The following is a 23,904-nucleotide window of genomic DNA, read 5'->3' as shown; positions in this document are numbered from 1 at the left end:
CACACACACACACTCGGTTAGGGTATAATGCGTGAGAAATAGCAGAACTTATTTTGAAAAGAGAACTAGTCCCTTATTTGAATTCATGAAATGTGAATCTTCAGCCGCGCGGAAGGTCAGACAATCTTTCTACTCTCCAACGCGTGGGACCTGAATATCTTAAGTTTTAAACCGAATTATTGCTAAGTCGTTACCTTTGTAAGGAATTATATATTGGACTGATTAAATGGCGGAGGATAATTAATACACACACACACACACACACACACACACACACACACACACACACACGAATGTATATACACTTTCTCGTCCTTGCTATCTCCCCTCTTTCCTTCAACGCCTTATGCACCCTTCACCCTCCAAAGAGAAGAGAGACGTCTCCGAAGCCACAGCATCTTCTCCGTTTTGATGGCCGCAATAGGTCTCGTTCTCGTAAGGTTTCTGCTGTGATGGGCTGGATGGGCGGTTCTAGGAGTTCCTCGATTGTGTCGCCTCTTCATCCCGCCTCCTCCCCTTTCTTCGCTTTTTCCTCCTCCTAGCATCCTTTCCCCCTTTTTTGTTGTTGTTGTTTTTGTTCTTGAGCCTGCCACTTCGCTCTACTTTCTGGTCTTAGTTGCTCTTTAGTGTTATTGTATTGTCATTGTTGGGTTGTGTATGATTTTTATCATCCCTGTTATTTTGTTTTTTCCTTTATGTTTCTCAGATTTGTTCCTTGTCTTCCATTCCTACATTTCCTTCCACAGCTCTATACTTCTTTCTCCTCCTCCTCCTCCTCCTAATCTGTACTCTTCCTTCTACTATTTCTTCTCTCTATTCTCCCTTCTCCTCCTCCTCCTAATCCGTACTCTTCCTCCTCCTCCTCCTCCTCCTCCTCCTTCTCTTTCTCATGATGAGCGTCTCGTGCTGGGATAATGACCCAGCGAGGGTAGGGGTCCGTGGGCGACCTTGGGGAAGAGGGGAAAGGAGAAGAGGCACAGAGGAGAATAACTAAGGGGAAAGGCACAAGGTCGAATATTTTGGTCATATGTGTGGTTACTTCGTTACTGACAAAGCTGGTATCACGAGGGCGTTTTCGTTATTGTTTATTATTCATGTCGACGTTTTGCCATCCTCTTAGACTCCTTCATAAATTCAGGAGCTGCTATTCCATCATCCGATCACCCAGATGCATAATTTAAAAAAGTCATTTAAAGTTTTACTCACACTTCTTTCGCTCCATTAACTATTCATACCTGTGATTACAATCTAATTAACGGCAAAGCTGTACAGAAATAAATAAAAAAGAGGAAATAAAAAATAAGCCCTCTTTGGTAATGACGTCACTACAAAGAGAGGTTTTCGTGTCTAAAAATTGTGCAACGAAGGGGAACGGGAGGCGGGTCAGATGCACAGATCATCCCCTTAAGTACAGTTCTTGGTTGTTTATATCGTGAGATTTAAAGGAAGCTTGGCAATCACAGGACGATCTACGCTTTTTTGTTTCGTTTTTATTTTTTGTAGTTTTTGTTTTAGTTTTTTAGCTTTTTGTTTGAGGGAAAGGATTATATGGCGAATAAAATAAAAAGCCCTTATGGATGGATCGACATACAGGAGAAACATAGACGCTCTAGTGTACCACCACTTTAGTGTATGTTAAAAAAATTGTGAAACGGGAAAACTAATCAGCAGAAACAGACAAGAGTAAGAATTTCTTATGCCTAACGCGGATATTTGCTTCCTTAGTTATAGCATCACTTACAATGCTATCTGTTCTTTCGACACCTGTACTTATTAAGAAACGATAACACACGTAGGCCACACTTTCCGACCAAACAGGTCTCTTGATTTGTTCCTTCACCCTAGTTTTTGCTCCTTTCTCTCCCCCTGTCAGAGGGACGCGTAAAAGAAATGCGGCGGAGCTAAAGATGGCTGGTAAAACCTCCGTAATCCCGAGCTGAAACAGGTGTAATCCGTCAAGTTACAAGGAAATCAACGAACCGCGTTTATTATGGCCAAGCGAGGTTGGTGTTATTTAAAAGGGTTGTTTTTTTTTGTGTTTTTATGTAATTTTTTATGTTTGAAGTTTTGTAATGTGTCTTTTTTATTTTTTATTTTTGGTTCGCTATTTGTTTGAGGGGAACTTTCTGTTCTAATATATATATATATATATATATATATATATATATTAGAACAGAATTATCCTATGTCTCTATTCACCTTATTCATCAATCGATCAATTTATCCATCTTTTCTTCTTTCCATCCCTCTATCTCTAACCTTCACTCTTTACACCACCCACACAGATACATACAAGTTTTGCATGACCGTTCATTGATCTGCGCCCTATTGCAATCAAGTGCGGAGTTTTCGAGGTCGCTTATAAATATATCCCAGCCGGCGTGCAACGGAACCGGCTGCACGCACGCAGAGAATGCAACACACGGTGAACCTAGACATAAAGGCCACGCTCTCTTGTTTTAAGGGAATGTACGAAATGTGCGAGTGCATAAAAACGAAATGAAAGTGAATGGCAAACAAGGGAAAGATTTTTTAATTGGTGTTTTTTAACAAGTTCAACAACAAATTGTTTCGTTTCTCAACTGAGGTGAATACTGAATGTTGTGATAGTCTGCCGGGGAAAAATTACTGGTGTGGAATATGTGGTAACGGCAAGAAACACACACACACACACACACACACACACACACACACACACACACACACACACACTCACACACACACACACACACACACACACACACACACACACACACACACACACACACACACACACACACACACACACACACACACACACACACACACACACACACACACACACACGCACACACTTCCCTCAAATTTACATGTATAGAGAAACGCACACGCACACACACCCTTAAGTGCAGTAGACAGCGCGCCGCCCGCCTCTGGGCTAGCCGAGGGCTGCAGACATCGAGAAACTGGTGCTACCCCTCCCCCTTCCCCCCCTTTCCCTGTCTGCCTCTCCGCATTTCCCTCTCTCCCCTCCCGTCATCCCCCTTCTCTCTTCCCTCTCTCCTCTTCCCACTCCGCCTCCCCATTTCCACTCCCTCTCCTCCCCTTCAGCGTGAGTTACATGCGTTCCTCCGTCAGCGGGGAAATGGTCGGCAAACACGATTCATGCGAGGGGCAAATATTCGTCCCTCGAACACCTCGTCGAGTGTAACCAAGCGGGCGCATCCTATCATATCTCGCTCCTACCGTTTCTATTTGCCTTCCCCTTTATCAATACGTCCTCTTTCTCTTTTTGTTGGCTCGTTTATTGCTCTCTCACAATCTGCTTTGCATCCGTATATTTCTTATTTGTAATTTCCTTTTCCTTCGGTTTTATTTACTTAACCATTTGTTTGTTACCTTTGGTCAATCTGCCTAACATTAGTTTTAATTGTTTCGTATTTCCATTTAGATCGTTTCATTTTCATACAGATATCCTTTCTTCTTCCTTGTTATCCATCCCTTTTCTCTTTTACTCCATTTCTGGCTTTTATATCATCGTCTACTTTACTTCCGCCTTTAAACATTTTACTTAGTTTTTTTCTTTCCAAACTTGCTCCTTTTATCTCAACGTACACATCCATTCCTCTTCCTTTTTTTATCCGCCCTTCTACTCATATCCCCTTCGTCTTTTTCCATCTATTCCTGGTTCTCTATGACGGCGTCCAATCTCGTGTTATTTGGCTTTCTCTTTCGATTCCATTTCGTGTCCTGAAGTGCTTTTATATCAGTGCAAAAAATGTGTGTTTGGGAATAGTGAGAGTATGTATATATGTATAAATATGTATGAACAACTCTATAGATGTATGTAAATATGTATGAACAACTTTATATATATATATATATATGTAAATATGTATGAATAGCTATATATATACGTATATCTATTATATGTGGATGTACACCATTCACAGTCATCACCATGAAATTTGTAACACAAATGATACCAACGGCCTCATAGCTCAGCCTCTCTTTCCCTTCCTAAACTAAAAAAAAAAAAAAATAATAATAAATAGGGAAAAGGGGAAATAAAAAAAAAAAAAATTGCCCCTCACCCCCTTCATAACCCCATACCCTCCCCCACACCCCTACCCCCGTCGCTGGGAGGCGCCTCTCTCCCCTTTTCCAATTGGGGGGAAAAAAAAAGGGGGGGGGGAAATAAACAAAACTCCAACGCCCCTCCCCTTCACCCCCCCACACCCCCTCCCCCCAACACGGCCATTACTCCCCCGGTACCCGCCATTAGCGCTTGTTCTCAAGACTATTTGCGACTCTTCGCCCAGGACCCCATTAGGCTCCAAATGGATGTCGCGTGAGGGTTAAGGGGGGAGGGGGGGGGGCGCCGGCGATAGGGGGGGAGGCAAGGGGGGTGGTGTTAGGGGGATAAACGTAATGATAATGGATGTGAGCAGAACAATGAAAAATAAATGGGATGATACAAAAAGGAAAGCTGTATCGATTCTGCATTAACGGACATCCCATACACTGTCCCGCACCGATGATTTTTTCCCTCTGTTCCGCTCTATCTGTTTATGTATACGTCAGTCTACCCACACGCGCATACATGCATAAACATACGTACGCACACACATACATGTGTGTGTGTGTGTGTGTGTGTGTGTGTGTGTGTGTGTGTGTGTGTGTGTGTGTGTGTGTGTGTGTGTGTGTGTGTATATATATATATATATATATATATATATATATATATATATATATATATATATAAACACACACGCATGTGTGTGTGTGTGTGTGTGTGTGTGTGTGTGTGTGTGTGTGTGTGTGTGTGTGTGTGTGTGTGTGTGTGTGTGTATATATATATATATATATATATATATATATTTATATGTATATACATATATATACATATACATATGTGCATATATACATATGCATATATATGAACATATATATATAGAAATATATATATACAAATTCATATATATTCATATATATATACATACATATATATGAATATATGACTATATATATATGTATATATTCATATATATATATACATATATACACATATATACATACGTATATATACTTAAGTGTATATATACATATATATATACATATGTATATATGCAAATATATACATATGTATATATACATATATACACATATATATACAAAAATCTATGCACACACATATATATATATATATGCATATATATACATATACAAATATATATGTGTATATATATACACACATACATACATACACATATATACATATATATATATATATATATATATATATATATATATACACATGTGTGTGCATGTGCGTGTGTGTTTGAATATGTATAACTTGAAGGACAAAGACGAACGCAATAGCTAGGTAACATATACCGATGCTATTGTTCTAATTCCCTGTATTCGCACGCTCCTCACTTAAGCCCCTCCCTTTATTCAACAGCTGAGTAATTGTTATAGCAAATAGGGTGAGTCAGGGTGAGAAAATGGGACTGATGATGTGGGGGGAGGGGAAGGGGGTGCGCAGGGAGGAGGGAGGAGGGAGGAGGGAGGAGGGAGAGGGGGAGGGGGCGATGTAGAAGAGGAGGTTAGTATGGATACGACCAGAATAAAGGGGCAAGTAGGGACGTGACCCTGATAGCAAAGTGAAAAAAAAAAAAAATGAAAGGCTAGCACGTTTCTCTTTTTTGCATTGGTATTTATTTCCTCTTTTTCTATTCATCTCACTCTCGCATACTCTCTTTCTCTTTCTCTCTATATATACCTGCCTTCCATTTAGTTCTCTATTCTCTTCTGTTTCTCGTATTCCATTTAATTCCAAAAGTAATGGTAACGAATGCATTGCGTGTAGAAAACCCATACGCCGGGTGTTCAAACCGAGAGTCCGAACATTTAAAAAATAGAGAGAAAGAGAGGAAGTGGAAATAAAAGATTGGATAATAAAATGCGAATGAATGGGGGAGAGAGAGAGGGAGGGAAAAATATAGTAAGCGGGGATGGGAGTGAGTGAGAGAGAGAGAGAGAGAGAGAGAGAGAGAGAGAGAGAGAGAGAGAGAGAGAGAGAGAGAGAGAGAGAGAGAGAGAGAGAGAGAGAGAGGTGAAAAGAGGGATGGTGGACACAGACGAGAAAAATAGCGCCGTTAGGCCTCGTATTCCTACATGTTAGCAAGACACGTTATAATTTGACTCTCCCTCAGACAATAACAATATTTGATAATGACTAGAGGAATTCGGGCATTAAATCCGTCAGCAATGTGGCTGACCCTCCCCCCTCAGTACCTCTCCCCTTTCCCTCACCCTCAACACCCTCCCTTTTCACAACACCCCTATTTCCATTCCCCTTCCCCTCCTCCCCTACACACGAGCACCACTTCAAGCCCTATAGAAATAATCCATAAATAAAGTAACCCTCCCTTTTCAGCCTTGTCCCCAAGCCCTCATTCGCTCTCTCTTTCCCCTCTTCTCCCCTCCCATTTTCAGTCTTTTCTGCTTCCCCTTCTGTCGGTTACCCTCCCCACCCCCACCCCTTTCTGTATCCCCCTAGCCCCCCCCCCCTCCCCGACCTCGCCCCCGCCCGATCTCGCGCACGACAATTTCATCAACCACCCCTCCTTCCCCTCCCCACCCCTTTCTCCCTTTCCCTCCCCTCCCCTTTCTCCCTTCCCCTCCTAATCCCACCCACTCCTTCCCCTGTCCCTCCCCTCTCCTTCCTACTCCCTCCCACCACTCCTTCCCCTCCCCGTCTCTCCCTCCTCTACCTCCTTCCCTCCCATCCCTATTCCCACCCCTCCCCCTCCTCTCCCGCCCACCAGACACGCCCTACGACGCTGGGACCCTTAGATAACCTTGCCGTGCCATGAAACCTTCCCCCACACTGACCTAATCTGACCTTCAACCGATAACTTATTCTTACTCCAGTTTTCCTCCCTCGCTTCCTTCTCTTGGTCTCTAGACCTACTGAACTAAACATTCTGTAAGTAAATATACACAAATACACATATATGTATATATACATATGTATGTGTGTGTTTGTGTGTATGTGTCTTTACCGGTCCTATCTACCGATGCCGATTAGATTTATGCAAGTGTATCGGATGCACTGAAATTAAACAGAATCAATGGTTACCAAGAAAAAATCTTGATAAGCGCTCTAGTTTACAATCCAGTTCAGGGTTGTATCTAAAATAACACAATCAATAAACACGTAATAAAGTTTTCAGCTAAAACCGGAGGACGAAGAGCCAGTTCCATACACATACCCCTAAAAGTGATCCCATGGCAAAACAGTTAAATAGAAAACTGATAGCTTTAACCTTTACGAATATTTTTGCCAATTTCAAAAAACGAATACAGTTAAATCCCCCGAGGTGAACATTGGAACATTTTGGTAGAATGAATTTATACGTTTTTTGTTTATTTTTTATTGTTATCCCAACGCTGGCAAAGATAACAGTGTGTTGTTGTTGTCACTGTGGTTTACTTTGCGAAAAGACCAAGTTTTTCAGCATTTGTTTCCTCCCTTTATGTAAACAGCGGTGGTTGTTTTACTTTTGTTTGAAAAAGATTTTTTCCTTTCTTTTAGCTGACCAAACCTAAATGCTTTTGCAATGAAAATGTATGAGTATTTTTGTCAAAAAATTCATTTATCCTTTTGACAGACCATTCCCTCTGCAATATTTTGTGAATGACGCATCTCTCAAATTCAATAATAGAAACCGTTTCTGAACCAAATAACTGCTGTAATTCCAATGTCATATTTTAACCGTTTCCACCGCTGCCACCAAAACGACGCTGCTGCCATCACGGTGTCCATTTTTTTCTTCCTTCCCCAATTCTCATCTCTTGCCTTGTATTTCTACATTTCTTCCCTAAATTTCAGTTTTATTGACAGCCCAGGTAACAATATAATGATATAACTGCAACTATATTTTAAATTGTAATTGCAACTTGTTACTACTTGTAATCTACCTCATTGGGCTTCTTGCTCTGTTACTCCATTTTTGACATCGAAGAGAATCTGACGTCTCGAGACATCGAAACTCTTCAGTCAAGTAGATCAGAAGTCTGGATCGTCTTGAAGGAGATAAGGAGGGTGAAGGTGGGGGGGGGGGGGGGCGTGAGAGGTGGGATGCAAGGATGATTGGAGGGGAAGGGGGTGAGCGAGTGGAGAGAGGGCGGGGGAAGAGCGTGAGAGATGGGGTGATTGGCTGAAGGTAGGTGAGGCGAAAAGAGGAGGAGGGGTAAAGGGAATGAGGAGAAACAGGGAGAAATACGAGGAGAAAGGAGATTAAGGATAAGATGAAGGAAAGAGAAAAGGGGGAAGATGTGAAGTGGCGGCTCCTGAAGTGTCTCCGTAATGACATGAAAATCCACATTTCTGCCGGCAATCTAAAAATTATACGCTGGTGACCACAGAGCTCCGGAAAATCCGATTATTCATCAGGCCAGAGGGAATTCTCGTCTCTATCGCCAGGCGTGGCTATGGTCAAGTTCCCTTGCCATACGTCGGCAGTTTCCTCCAACCGCAAAACTGTGATGACTCAGTCTTATGATGTTTTTTTTTTTTTTCTTTCTTTCTTTTTCTTTTCTATTATATCTTATTTTTATATGGGCTATACACTATTATTATACGTTAATGATGATGAGATTTTCATATTTACAATACGTCTGTACAGAGAAGAAAGCTCTCAGTACACATGGATATGTAATAAGTGCGTCACCCGAAACCGAAGATTCCTAGCTTGAAATGTTATCGAACCCAACAAGTAGTAAATAAAATATGACTGGGTAGAAGTCTCTCGGTGTGAAAGACCTGAAACCTTAATGCCTTATTATTGAGCATACATTTCAGATCATACCGAAGAAATCGTTAAAGCCAATACACTTGTACAATCTGTAAAATACGTACAACATTTGATTCTGAGAGATTGCAAAAGTATTTCCTTGCTCCAAAGTTAATGATTAATGAACTGCCAGACAGCATACCAAAAGCAAAACAAGATTAAACTTCTTCCGTTATTCTTGTCGGAGCCCCGACCCGTACAAATAGCCTATCCGAAAGCGCAAGCAAGCAGGCACGGAGACGCCCCCGCCCAATCACCAATGCAATCCATATGAACCCACATTCTCCTCCAGGCTTTATGGGGAACCCACGCGCATTTTTGCTGCCTTGCTTCAGCTTACTTGCTTCTTCTGGCTTCGTCGCCGCGGCTCGTCTTAGGAGCCTTTAAGGTGGTCATTTCTGCGCTGTTTTCCGACTGTGTTGTCCTCCGGTATTGGTTCGTCGGCACAACGCGAGTATGTGTATCTACGTGCATTCGTGTGTTTGTGTGTGTGTGTGCGTGTGCGTGTACGTGCGTGTGTGTGTGAGTGTGTGTGTGTTTGTGTGAGCTTATGCGTGTGCGTGCCGTGTGCCTCCGTGTGCGTTTCCGGAACGACGGGCAATTCATTAAGAGCGCCCACAAACAGCGGCTGTAAGCTCATTAGCTTCCCCGCTTGACACGCGCTGGGCGACACCTTTCACCCTGGGACGTCGTCATACTCTTGCAAGGTTAACCAAATCCACAGCCGGAACTTTTTTATCGCGTATTTATTTTGTCTTCGTTTTACTTGATTCACTTTACTGCTATTGCAATCTCGTACGAGATTAAGCCCATAAAAAGCTTAACAAAATGTTTAAGTAATGAATTGCTTTCGATAAGTTATTGTGGACGATGTATTCGACTTGCATGAAAATAAATTCCCAAATAATTAAACTACGCTATCCAATATAGCATTTACACCAGACGCACTGTGAAGATAAATAAAATATACAAACAACCGGTATACACATTCCTAAATTCGCCCCGAGCAGAGACATGAAACTCCTGTAACATTACCGGTAATTCATTTTAACAACAACCAGTGAACTCCTGTCAATATATCAGCATATTGTACTTGTGTGTACCTATTTATCACCGGTCAGCCTGATGGATTAATCTCCTTTTTCATAATGACGAGAGTAATCAAAATATTTTACTCAGGTTGAAAGAACATGAAACGTTACAAGAGCAAAGCAAGGAAGGGAGAGGGAGGGAGTGTGTGTGTGTGTGTGTGTGTGTGTGTGTGGGTCTGTGTGTGTGTGTGTGTGTGTGTGTGTGACTGAGGTGGTCAGGCAGCGGCGGAGACGGCGGCTGGTGTCCGAGTCCGGTACATATTTCATGAAATTTTAGATAAGGAATGTGAAATGCCGACGGACAATGTGACCGTCTTTTTCTCTGCCTCTGTGTGATTCCTTTCCCGATTTTGTTTATCTTTGTTTTAAAGTTTATGTCATACAAGAACGCACACATGTACTTTCATACTGTACTGAATTGTGTGTGTGTGTGTGTGTGTGTGTGTGTGTGTGTGTGTATGTATGTATGTATGTATGTATGTATGTATGTATGTATGTATGTATGTATGTATGTATGTATGTATGTATGTATGTATGAATATATGTGTATATATGTGTGTGTGTGTGTGTGTGTGTGTGTGTAAATATATATATATATATATATATATATATATATATATATGTATATGTATATATATACATATACACATAGATATATAGATATAAATAAATATATATGTATATACATATACATATACATGCACGTATATGCATATAAACAATTATATATATAAATATACATATTATATATATTCATATAGGCATATATATATATATATGTGTGTGTGTGTGTGTGTGTGTGTGTGTGTGTGTGTGTGTGTGTGTGTGTGTGTGTACATATACATATATACATATATATACACATATATATACACATATATACACATATATATACATATACATATACATATATATATATATACATAAACACACACACACACACACAAACACACACACACACACACACACACACACACACATATATATATATATATATATATATATGTATATACATGTATATATATGTATATATACATTTATATATGCATATACGTATATATGTATATACATATATGCATATACATATATATGTGTGTGTGTGTAGGGGGGGGGGTGCATATATATATAAATATATATATATATATATATGTATGTATGTATGTATATATGTATATATATATATGCATATATATGTATATTTATATATATTATATATATATGTGTATGCATATATATATATATATATATATATATATATATATATATCCTGCGTAGATTACCGTCACAAGAAGGCGATTGGCTATCGGGCGTTTCCGATTCGTTTGCATATTAATCTTTATGAGACGGCATTTGTCCGTGTCACCACGATATGCTCCTTTTCGCTTCCCCTCACTCTTCTCTTCACCCTTCCTCCCACTCCCTTCCCTTTAAGTTCACCCTACTTTTGGAATCATGAATGTGTGTCACGTGGCTGTTGGCAGCACGCACTAACATGCAAACCCTATCCGACCTTATGTCATCCATGGCGTGACATGAACTCCCCACTCTCCCATTGCCGCTCACGTCGGGTTCCCCTCCCCTCCCCGCCCTCTCTCTTCTCTTCTCTTTTTTTATCTTCTCTTCTCTCCCTTACTCTAGCTTCCTATTCCATTCCTTTCCCTTCCATTCCATTCCATTCCATTCCCGTTCCGTCCCCTCCCATCTCCTCCCCTTTCCTCCCCTCGCCTCCCCTTTCCTCCCCTCCCCTCCCCCTCCCCTCCCCTCCCCTCCCCTCCCCTCCCTCGTCTGGCCTCCGACATCGTAATGCATGTGTCTTTCACGCCACACAACAGAACCGGCCGGTCAAACGCCCACACGCCCATGTTTAGCCAGCACACGTCGCGGTCTACGGAGGGTGGACTGGGGGGTAGAGGGGAGGAGGGGAGCGCGTCCTGCCGACAAAGACTGATGACGGAACTGTGATACCCTCCCCCCCCCCCCGCTCCTCCCCGCCCGTACCTCCCCTCTGAATACCTCGTTCCACGCCCTACCCCGCCCCACCCCCAAGTCGTAATTCCCAGTATCTAGCAACATAATGCACTGAAGAACCGATAATGATATGTTTGAGTGGCAGCGGTCTAAGGGCAGAAGGAGAGAGAGAGAGAGAGAGAGAGAGAGAGAGAGAGAGAGAGAGAGAGAGAGAGAGAGAGAGAGAGAGAGAGAGAGAGAGAGAGAGGCAGACAGACAGACAGACAGACAGGCAGACAAACGGTGAAAGAGAAAGAGAGAAAGATAGAGAGTCAAATAGTCAGGGAGAGAGGGGAACAGAGATAGAGGGCGAGGAGGGGAGAATAAGGAGGGCGAACTCAATATATCGACATGAAGGGTATAAAGCATTGCGTAAGGCGTAAGTGGGTGTACAGTACCAGGGGGAGGACTGAGGTTTGTACTGTGGAACTCTCGGTAGGGATTTATATATATATGTACAAAAACCAGCCTGTAATGTGTCAGAGCGCAGGGGGCCACATAGTTATCGTTGTTCTGGATTTTTATGGTTTAATGGAGCCAAGATATAATGACAGACTCGGGCTATTCGGAGTAGGGAATGGGGAGTCATAATCCCCATTTTTACTACTTGTTTCGTATGGTCTCCTCTTCTCATTTTCTCCCTTTTCCCTCTCCCCTTCCCTCTTCCCTCTTCCCTCTTCCCTCTTCCCTCTTCCCTCTTCCCATCCCCTTTACACCTTCCTCTTCCCCGTCTCTCTCTCTCTCTCTCTCTCTCTCTCTCTCTCTCTCTCTCTCTCTCTCTCTCTCTCTCTCTCTCTCTCTCTCTCTCTCTCTCTCTCTCTTTCCCCCCAGCCCCCTCGGCCTCCCTGATATGGTGTGCACATTCGCCCCCATCGCTCAGCGTCGTAATCGCGGTACGAGAACTTATTGCTTATTACATTATCAGACCGTTACAGTTTGTGTTGGCCTCGTTATAAATAAACTCCTTTGCGTTCTTTACTGTTCCGAACTCGATTTGGGTTATATAAAATAAACCACGCTAACATGGAGGAACTGCACGCACACCGCGCTGTTTATGTCGTCTGTCATTATAATCTAGACAAAGAGTATTGTTCACATATAATGTGAGTGTACCTTGGTTTAGAGGGATGAGGGGAATTGAACTGCGTGCGTTGAACATCGGAGCTGGTGAATACGAGGAATTCTGAACGCAAGGGCGGATTGAATACTAGGGTTCGTGAACATGTCTACTGAATTCAAGGGCGTGACAGCTTCTGAACATAAGGGCGGTTGAATACATAAGCCGGTGAACATGAGGCTACTGAATGCAAAGGTGGTTGAATACTTAAGCTGGCGAACATGAGGGATTCTCAACACAAGGTCGATTGAAAGAGGGAAGACTGCTGACTCAGTGGCGTGTCGTTGTAACTGTGACGGGGACTTATCGTAACGCATTTGGGAAGGCGATGGCGAGAGAAGGACGTTTAATGGAGCCCCTGTCACTGGGCGACACCTTAAGAGCTATGGCTTTCCCTCGATCGTTAATTACTCTCAACTGCTTGGAAACTTAGGAACACGCGTCTCTTTCCCGGATCTCCTTCTCTCTCTCTCTGTCTCTCTCTCTCTCTCTCTCTCTCTCTCTCTCTCTCTCTCTCTCTCTCTCTCTCTCTCTCTCTCTCTCTCTCTCTCTCTCTCTCTTTCCTTCCTCTCCCTCTCCCTCTTTCTCTCTCTCCTAGTTATGCCGTCCTTTTAAGCTGTGACACCACTTCTCTAAGTTCCATTAAGAGGTGACCTCCTACGACCTCCTTACGCTTCCCTTGAGCGATGGAGCCCCCCCCCCCCCCCCCTAACGTCCCTTTGAGCGTTGACTCTATAATTTCCCTCGAGCATTGACTCCCCCCCCCATGCCCTCTGCCTTCCTCCCTATGCCCCTTCCCTCTTCCCCCTTCCTCCCTTCCCTCTTCTATCTCGACTTTGAAGGGCGAGTTGAACCGAACCTATGCCTGAGTGGTGGCACTTCCCCTCCCCCTCCTCCTTCTCACCCTTCCCCCTCCTCCTCTCTCTTCCCCCTCCCCCTACCCCTACCCCTTCCCCTTCCTCCTCCTCCTCCTCCTCCCCCAATTTTCTCTCTTACGTCTAACCTTTGAGGGTTTAATTGGTGCCTGGAACAGAAAGACCTTCCATGTGTGCTCATGTCCTCGGCAATTAAAACTCCTACTCCGTGTTTATTTGGCATATTTACTCTTATTGTGTATTTACTCTTTCGGGTAGCGTGGTATCGGTAACAGACCTGAGCAGATATTCTCCTCCTCTTGTTTGTCATGTTCTTTTTTATCTGTTAATTTGTATTTTTCTTTCTGCTCCTCCTCCATCTCCTGTTCTCCGTCACCTCCTTCCCTTCCCTTTCTCCTCTTACCTTTTCACTTTCACCTCCAACTTCACCTTCTCTGTTCTCCTTCTCCTTCCCCTTCCTCCTTTCCTCTTTCACCTTCCCCCTTCCCCTTTCTGCCATCACCTTCCCCTTCTCCGTCTCCTCCTTCCCTTCCTCCTCCCCTTCGTGAACCCTTTCCCAACTGGTCGCTTCCTGCCCCAAGCTTTGTCTTCGGAGTGAAGGACGCAGCATTGACCTTCGATTTCGTCAGATTAATACACACGCGAGGAGCACGCAAGGCAGCAAACTACTCGCCCTATATGTGGTGGGTGGCCGAACGGGTTTTACAGTTCTGTTATCCTTTTTTTTTTTTCTTCTTCTTCTTCCTTCTTTTTTTCTCTTTTGACTTTTATCCGTTTCTTCTCCATTCTCGGTTTCTTCTTCTTCATCATCTCCTCCTCCTCTTCCTCCTCCATTTTCGTCTTCTTGGACGACCTACACACCCTATTCATGATCTCCGAACGAATCGCCGACTAAACGAAAATGAAGAAAGAAAAGGAAAAAGAGAAAGAGAAAGAGAGAGGAAGAAAAAAGGGAGGGAGGGAAGGAGGGAGGAAGAGTGAATGGAGCGAATGCGCAAAACATCAATATCGGTAAGTAGGTGGGGTTGAGACGGCGGTACATTGTGTTCCGACGGTCGATAATGTTAATGTTAGCCCCAGCCTGATAATGTGCAGCCGCAACGGGACCTACACATTAGCCTGACGGGGTTCGGGGTGCACGAGTCTGAGCGGTGGAGAAAGGGAGGGCATGGGCGCGGGAGAAGAAGAGGGGGGATGAGAAAAGGAAGGGAGAGGGAGAGACAGACAGACAGACAGACTGACTGACTGACTGCGACAGACAGACTGATTGGCTGAGACAGACAGACAGACAGACTGACTGGCTGAGACAGACAGACAGAGACAAAGACAAAGACAGAGAGAGTGATAGAGGAGAAAAAGAGAAAGAGTGAGAAAGAGAGGAGCAGTTGACTGCATCGGGAAGCGAATGCAAACAATGTAGGTGTGCAAGGGGAGAGGATTTGAGCGTAGGAAGATATATAAAAGGGAGGGGATGATGGGTAGAGTTCAGAGAAGAGGGGAGAGAAAGGGAATAAACAGGGGAGTACAAGGAACGTGGGCGTCTGAGGGACGTCGATCGCGGGCGGAGGAGAAAAGGGCGTATCGTGTATCACAATGTTGGAGCGAGCTGGAAGTCGCAAGGAGCGGCGCAACAACACTAGCGCTCACGGGAAAGCGTGTGCTTCCCTGCGAGAGCGCTTGCATGCAAGAATATGCGCCACAGCATCGTGCTCAGCGAGGGGTAGTATCGCCGCCACCATCTTGATGAGGGGAACGGAAGCCCCGGGAAGGACTCGCGACATTATGAAGCCATTAATTCACAGCCGGTATTGCGCCATCACTCTACGCCAGACGGGGATTTACCTGGGGGATTGCGGGACTTAAAGTGGCAAAGGATTTATCATTTTTAAGCGACTCCAATAATAAGCGGAGTATTCAACGCCTGGGTGCGTGTCTGCGCCGGGGTCTTGCACCCATACACGCGCGCGTGTGTGTGCGCATGTAAAATACACGAGCGATCCATAAATGCATTATCACTACGAGGAGTTACCGGTGAATGACATACTTTCGCACACAATAAACAATGTTTCCATGGCAACAAAATATTACCGTGTTCCAAATAACTATCAGTCACCGACGCCACCGCCAGTGTTACCAGGAAGCGGAGACGCACAGAAATGAAGAAAAATATATTTATAGGTATATATCAGGCGATATCTTACGGATATCAACAGGGCTCAGTTTTTGCACGAAGTCTGTTCCATATCTGCAAACACACACGATAAACAAAGAAATGACGGTTGTCACGCTACAAATGATAACCGTAATAAATGCGACGTTCATCGATGTGCAAACTATTTGTTTCCAATCGACTTCCGGTATTCCAGTAACGGGCTCCCTTTCTGGCAACATGAAACATAACGAAAACAACCTGGGTAAACAAGACTATTAACCATGTTCGGTTCGGTTCTCAGAATATCGCAAACAGAAAACTAAGACTATCCAACCAAGTACCTTCAACAACAACAATAACAAAAGTAAGAAAAAGAGAGGGAAAAGGGAGGCAGCAGAACGCGTAAAAGAGAGCAGAAACTCTAGCCCGAATTCACAAAACTAACTTACGGCCCAATAAAAACGTCTGGGGGCCCTAATCCTCTGTTCTCATTGGCCATTTCAGATCCCGTGTGTGTTTTACAGGGCTGCTTCTGTTTGGACGTTTGATCCTTTGAAAGGATTGGCCGTCGAAGGCTCCTCAGGTTCGTTATCTCCGCGAGTGATAAATAGCGAGGCATCCAGTTGGTTGTGCGGATATGATGCGGATATATCTCTGATGGCGTCAGTGGCTGAGTGAGTATACCGGTTCTTCTAATCATTTGTCAAGTACGATGCGGATTTATCGGTAATGTCATCAATTGCTGAACAAGAATACTGTTTTATGAGTAGTTTGTGCGGATATACGAGGGATAAAGCTGCGCTGTCATCAGTGGCTGTACATTGATACTGGTTCATGATGAGTCGAGAGTAGAACAGATTGTTTTTATTACCAGACGAAGGAAAATAGAAAAAAAATATATATAAAATACGTTTACTTGCGGACTTGATTAAACAAGGCTGCGTGACCAGCGGACCGCCAGCTTTATTGATTATTGTGAGGTTGAATAAAAAATAAACAAGAAAAAATCATGATTACGCTATGTATCTTGCTATTCCTTTCCTGTTTCTTTCTTACTTGCATATTCTTTAACCATTTCCGTCAGCGTTTATTATAGCAATTATATTAATTTCCGCTATTCTGAGCTTACTTTTTTGCTGGTGTTATCATTGTTTGTCTGGATATTGTCGTTGTTCTTGTTCTTCATAGTATTAGCAACAATATCACTCAGGAGCATCAGAAATCGCATTAGCAGTAAAAGCGATATTTCCAGTTATTGAAGTAACATTATTAATAGGCCTAGTCAAATAGGACCGAAATGAATAAGTGAAGAAGATAAGTAGTAGTAATGCCGGCAGTGGTAAAGCTTGTCATTATTATCTTCGTTATCATCGTCATCATCATCATCATCATCATCATGAGCTTCAGCATTCCTAGCATTGTAAATATTATTATTACCATTATCATAGTTCGTATTATCATAACTATTATCATAGTTATTATTGTTGTCACTTTAGTTATAACTATTATTATCAAGACCAGTATTATCTTCATCATCAAGTAATGACCATTGTGCCAAGACTATCACCATTATCATTACTATTACAATTAGTAGCCTGTCATAAAATTGTTATCGTGTTCCTGTTTTCGTTAATGTCATGTTGTTATCAACTTTATTACAAATTTAACCGTTTGTGACATTATTGCATTGATAAACGGTAATATTGCGTTACTTAGTCCATTATATTGTATATCATAAAAAATAATAATCAAAACACATTCAGTTGTAGTACTTTCAAATACACATGCTTTGTAATTAATTTAAATTTCCATGAGTAAATTTCTATCATCGTGATTATCAACGAATGAATACCATCATTACAATCAGCAGAATCAAAAATGCTCTAATTAATGCGATGAAAATGGCATTGTTGTTATCAAACCGTTATCTCAATTTTTACCATTATCCCTATTATTATTTTCCGTCATGATTGTACTATATCATAAAATAAACAGGGGTTGTTATTATTATCCAACAGTTATCATTACTTTCCACATTGTTATTATGCTGTCATTAGTGGTCATATTGTTATTTTATTTACCGATCCGCGCATCAGCACAGCAGATGCAACAGCGCCAAAGATAAGCCAGATATTAGCGATGCTGTGCTAATCATCTATTGCTGTTCATGGTATTATCTTGTATAATTTGATCTACTTTAAGGTAATTCATCAGAGGGGAAAAAAGAACTGTGTATGTGTGAATGTTAAATATATATATATAAATATATATATATATGTATATATATACACATATACATATACATAGATAGATAGATATACATATATATAGGTGAGTGTGTGAGTGTGTGAGTGTCTGGGTGTGGGTGTGAGTATGGTTGTGTAACCATACACACACACAAGTATACATACATACAGACATCTATATATATACATATATATATATATGCATATATGTGTGTGTGTGTGTGTGTGTGTGTGTGTGTGTGTGTGTGTGTGTGTGTTTATTTATATACAGACATATATATATATATATGTTTGTATTTATGTATATATGGTTATGCGTGTGTGTGTGTGTATCTATCTACACACACACACACACACACACACACACACACACACACACACACACACACACACTCACATATATATATATATATATATATATATATAATATATGTGTGTGCGTGCGTGTGTGTTTGTGTGCATAAAGGTATCTACATACATATATAGAGAGATATAGATATATATATACATATACACAGATACATGGACAGAGTTATAAATATATATATATATATATATATATACCATATACATATATATGCATGTATATACGCATTGTATTTCTAGCATCATGCTCAGCGTTTAGATTAGTAAAAGATATTAACATCTGTCAAAAATTTTATACAAACGACCGTTGGCCCCAAAAAAAAAGAAAGCCTGGAAAAGCACAAGCGAAAATGCACCTTAATCATCTGATCGCAAGGCCTATAATTCAGTGCCGAGTATGACTTGACAGGGTGGTGTTCGAGCGGGTCGATACCGACCTTAGCTTAACATGTTAATAACCATAATAATAGTAGGTTAATATAGTTGAATCTGAGCTTAAATATGGCTTTGGACGCGAATTCGGGGGATCATTTGCTGAGATTAAACCTTAATGTATAGATAAAAGTATTACGATGGCAGAATATCACACGTGGGATCACAAGAATAGATAGAAAGGGAGAGGCGGGGAAATGAGAGTAAATGAGGGGAAAGAAAGTCAGAGAAATTAAAAGAACACCACCAATTTGCAATAGTGAATAAAACTAACATTGGATGGTCCTTGAAAAGTGCTATCGAGAATAAATAATAACTCGATTTAAAAAAAACAAATCTAAATGAACATCCCTGTCCCTCGGCCGTGCTGGGTCCTCTCATATTTAGTCATTTGTTCTCGTGTTCTTCCCTGTTCATCCTATTCTTTGCAACGAGCCGGCTGAACCATCACGTGAGGCTGTGATGGGATTGCATGGCCCGCACTCACATACTGGCCATTAAACTTGCATGTTTCCATATGATACGGCCGCCGTTTCAACAAAAATGTCATGCACGAGAGCAGTATGTCTCCCGCGCGGTAAATGAATGCTTCATACGCATCGATGCATGATGATATAAAAATTACGTGGCTCTCATGCTATAGCTTGATAATCTGTTGTATCTACGAAAAAAGAGCCGTTTTGGAATTAGCAGATGTATGCAAACTGGCTAGTCTTTGTTTAATCAAACTATTTGTTGGTTATTATATTATCATTTCCAGCCCTCTATGCTCACTACGACTATGGCCGTTTCCATCGTATGTTTCGTTTCCCTTTGTTGTCTTACGGTGTTCCTCTGTTTCCAGTAGCCTTTGCTGTCCCGTCTTGTTCTCCAGGATTATGTTGCTAACAATTACTAATCTATCGCATAGCGAAACTGCCGCTTGATTTACGTTGTAATCTCTTATTACTACAAGTTACTGCCTAACATTCTGTTATTTTGCGTTACTCCCGCGCACTGTTATTCTCCGTTTGTTTGCTATGCCTGGTATTGTTAACGATGTTGCCCGAACATTTCAGGAACCAATAATAACAACGGTATTTCAAGTCTTGATAATTTCGCGTAAGGATGCAGTGTTATCATGTTCATTATACGGCTAAAAAGAATAAACACATCCGGTACAATCATCATGAGTGTATCTGAAAAGTGTTCAACAATAATACAGAAATAGTATCAATGTTGATACGCCCGACAGAGACCCACTCCTGACGATGCCACCGCCAAACGTCAGAGTTACTAAGAAAATAACAAACAATTAAACTATCACTCGTACTAACCTCAGCAGCCCCGGAGTGACCTCAGCCACCGCCGTCAGGATCAAAATCAGTAGATCCGCGAGGACAAGGCCTTGTATTAACGGTTAATTACGGATAACAATAGCGGGGTACGCGTGGTGCTCGCGCTGGGCACCGCTGCGACGATCTGACAGATGCGACGGAACATCTGCCCCCCTGCCCCTCTGCCCGCCCCCCCATCCCCCCTCCCCCTTTCCGTTTCCCATTCATCCCCATGCTGCGCCGCCCCCACTCCCGAACCCATGGAGCCAGCGCCAGCCGGCATCACGCCGCTTTGTGCTTTGCTATTACTTATGCCCGCCACACACAACGCCTTTGATGGAGTAAATAAAAAGCCGGGATAAACTGGGATTTTTAGCCGTGCCTTTATATTGTTTTCGTGTTTTCGCGGAAAGTTGAGCATCGCGCATATCTGGCACGTTAAACAGCTATTGTGTCTTTTTCCGGAAACGTAATATAAAGTGTCCCTCACAGACATATCACAATACAATGGCGCTCGTGTGTGCTTGGATTGAGCATATACAAACAAATTACAAATGGAGGGGTTGTGCTTGATAACAGCTGCCAAATCAATAATTATCGGCAAGTTATTCTGTAAGCTATATAGTATTAATTTTGCTGATAACGTTTTCTCTTTAAATTTGTAATTAATGCATTCTCCCTATCTTCTCCTATCCCGCGCAAGGGAAAAATGAAAGACAAGTTCGATACTGGGAATAATGGAAGAAGAAAAAATATATGGGTTTTGAACAATCCCGCATTGGCATCTCTCCAGACAGCTGTAAGCTTTGTCCGACCGCCGGGATTAAATGTCCAATACTGTGGGGCCACCGAGATGGAATACGCAATTGTGGCCACTATGCGATACCGCCGTAAAGCCGATTTCTCATCGCCGCGATCTTTAAATGACCGTATTGCTGATAAAAAAGGACGCGTGCGACAGCATCTGTCATTTTATCCAGAGAAGCATTAACTCTGAAATGTTCAGCGTGCATATTTATGTTTACCGATTTCCAACGGAATCTTCGAAGTGCGCTGTAATGATATCGTTTTATTTGAAATTCATGTCGCGAGGCATTTATATAAAAGATAAATCGGTAGTATTAACTCATCTAAAGGCTACTTTAATTAATGTTTCGTGGGAGATAACGTCACTCTGATAACGATCTTGCTTTATTCGCGTCCAGAGATATGCGAGGAAAAATCTGCAGTTTATAACATGCTAGCGTTTACTGTAATTGAAAAGGACGCTGGTATATTTTTATATTGTTGCTAATAAAGCAGCACATCTGATTCTGATTAATATCTGTGAGACTTTGTTATCATGATAATATATATGGTGTAGGTTAGTAAAGCAAGCCGTTGTCATTTACATTACTTATCGCAAGTTTTTTTTTTTTTTTTCATTTACTCTCCTGGTAACTATGATTTGCAAGTTGCGGATAACGCATTTTTTTTTTTTATTTCACGTCCTTTTGCAATATTCATCTATATGTAACTGCAATTTCTATGAGTAAAGACGCTTTGAATGTCATTGTTCTAACTTTACACTATTGTTGGTAATCTGTTGAGAGGATTGCGCTGCAGGGGAGACCGACAGTTACGACCAAAAAATTATATCAATTTTTAAAACTTTTTCCCTTTCTCTATTTCCCCCTGCCTCCCTGTTTCCAACGCGAAAATGGGCAACGCGAGAATGAAAAGGGGACGAGGACGTGGGGCCGACCATAGGCTCCGTGTGCCCCTAACGGCCTAGCGCAGAGGGAGGGAGGGTTTTAAAGGGAAATGGTCCAGACGACTATGCTGCTGAACGATTTCGGAACGTTGGCAGGCAGCCCCTGGGGTGGAAGAGGGATGGCACGGCGGAGCATCCTCGCGTGGGAGGGATGGGGATGATGGCCGTGGCTTGGTATCAGTGGGTGTTTCTCGTGTTCAGGTGGAAGGGGTTATATTTAGTTTGACCTGCAATGACCTCTTGATGAATTTGCGTTGGGATGTGGGGTTAGGTATGAAATATGTATTGACAACATCGAAAATGAGAAATAATCATAAATACAGTAAATGAAAACAAAACGAATAGTCTTCATTACTTGTGAAAATGTATTTCTTACTGCAAGAGGGATAGATTACGGTATAATGCATTCGACTTGATATGAACACCATGAATAGGTCAGTGACCCCTCTTCATGTTGGGCAAGCGGTGCGGGGGAGTCCCTAATCGCCAAGCATTCAGAGATAAAAAAAAAAATCGCGTGTGTAAGAACAATATTCGCGCAGAAGAAAGGGGAGAAGAAAGCAGCAGCCAAGAGAATCGGCGACCAGGACGCGGCACAGCAAGAGTGAAGGAGCCGGCCCTGGAGGCAGTCGTATCTAGTGGCAAACACCCAGGCTGTGTCCCCGAGAACTCGCCAGTTGGAGACTATGCCCCGATCAATAAGCTGGGGGCCTTCATGTTCTCATTTAAGTGCACGCAATCCACGCTTACATCACGCCCGCTTAATTAGCATCCCCGGTTAATTGCCATACTCCTACAATAGATAAATGTGGTCGGGCCGGACCAAGCACGGTGTGAAAGCTTCAAAGAGATACCTTTCTATTGGGGTTTAACCTTAGAAACTTATATATTCATGTGCTACAACTGTGGGGTTTTCATGAGATGTGATATCCATATTATGGAATTGGTGAAATGAACATGGAATATTATGAAATGACCCGTAATGGTTCTAAAAGATAATTGTCATTTCCAGTCTTGCTAAAAGCTAGAAACAATTGTATTCAGTATTGAAATGAACTGCAAACAATACGGAGGAAGTTACCACTGAACTGACAGCTGACTTTCAAGGGAACTAAGAAGACAGATAAAAGTTATATCCTTACTCCAGTGTAACAAAAATGAGGATTAACGTATATAGTAAATCGAAATTTAAAATCTTCCTTTAATTTCGATTACCTTTATTGTTTCCCATTAAAAGAAATCGAAGGAAACTTACGGCCACTTACAATTCTACACGGGTAACTTGAACCGTATTGTCGCGTAGTTGATCGTAACCATGGCAAACAAATCTTTCCGGTATCATCAGATGTAACGGAAGAAACGTTAACTTGAACTTACCTGGTGTGTTTACTACGAAGATGGCTGTGGTGCCCTCTGTCGGCAGGTCGGCAAATCATTTCCAGGACGAGGCGCGCTGACCTATATCCTCCAGTGCCTAATCTCCGCGGCCCTCCTACAACCCTCTTGAGACCTGCATGGTCGTCTTTCCCGCCGGCAAGAGAGCAGGGCTGCGGCAGCTGACGCGAAGGACCCTGGGCGAGCTGCGATTGACAAGTCGTGGATGCCGGTTTTCCTTTCCGAGTCCTTCAGCACCGTGCAGCGCCTGCCATTTTGGATGACTTGCCGGCGAGGACCTGCTGGCAGAGTGCGAACACCCTTTTGACTTG

This window comes from Penaeus chinensis, chromosome 18, assembly GCF_019202785.1.
Source record: "Penaeus chinensis breed Huanghai No. 1 chromosome 18, ASM1920278v2, whole genome shotgun sequence".
NCBI lineage: Eukaryota > Metazoa > Arthropoda > Malacostraca > Decapoda > Penaeidae > Penaeus > Penaeus chinensis.
Note: the sequence above shows the minus strand (reverse complement) of the source record.